The following is an 815-nucleotide window of genomic DNA, read 5'->3' on the forward strand; positions in this document are numbered from 1 at the left end:
AGACTCAAGACCTGAGACTCAAGACCTGAGACTCAAGACCTGAGACTCAAGACTTGAGACTCAAGACTTGAAACTTGACTTAAAACTCAAGACCTGAGACTCAAGACCTGAGACTCAAGACCTGAGACTCAAGACCTGAGACTCAAGACTTGAGACTCAAGACTTGAAACTTGACTTAAGATTAAAGACCTGAGACTCAAGTCCTGAGACTCAAGACTTGAAACTCAAGACCTGAGACTCAAGACCTGAGACTCAAGACTTGAGACTCATGACTTGAAACTCAAGACTTAAAACTCAAGACCTGAGACTCAAGACCTGAGACTCAAGACTTGAAACTCGACTTAAAACTCAAGACCAGACTCAAGACCTGAGACTCAAGACCTGAGACTCAAGACCTGAGACTCAAGACTTGAGACTCATGACTTGAAACTCAAGACTTAAAACTCAAGACCTGAGACTCAAGACCTGAGACTCAAGACTTGAAACTCGACTTAAAACTCAAGACCAGACTCAAGACCTGAGACTCAAGACCTGAGACTCAAGACCTGAGACTCAAGACCTGAGACTCAAGACTTGAGAATCAAGACTTGAAACTCATGACTTGAAACTCAAGACTTAAAACTCAAGACCAGACTCAAGACCTGAGACTCAAGACCTGAGTCTCAAGACTTGAAACTCGACTTAAAACTCAAGACCAGACTCAAGACCTGAGACTCAAGACTTGAGACTCAAGACTTAAAACTCAAGACCAGACTCAAGACCTGAGACTCAAGACCTGAGTCTCAAGACTTGAAACTCGACTTAAAACTCAAGAC

The sequence above is a fragment of the Austrofundulus limnaeus genome, unplaced genomic scaffold (assembly GCF_001266775.1).
Source record: "Austrofundulus limnaeus strain Quisiro unplaced genomic scaffold, Austrofundulus_limnaeus-1.0 Scaffold337, whole genome shotgun sequence".
In the NCBI taxonomy this organism is placed as follows: Eukaryota; Metazoa; Chordata; class Actinopteri; order Cyprinodontiformes; family Rivulidae; genus Austrofundulus; species Austrofundulus limnaeus.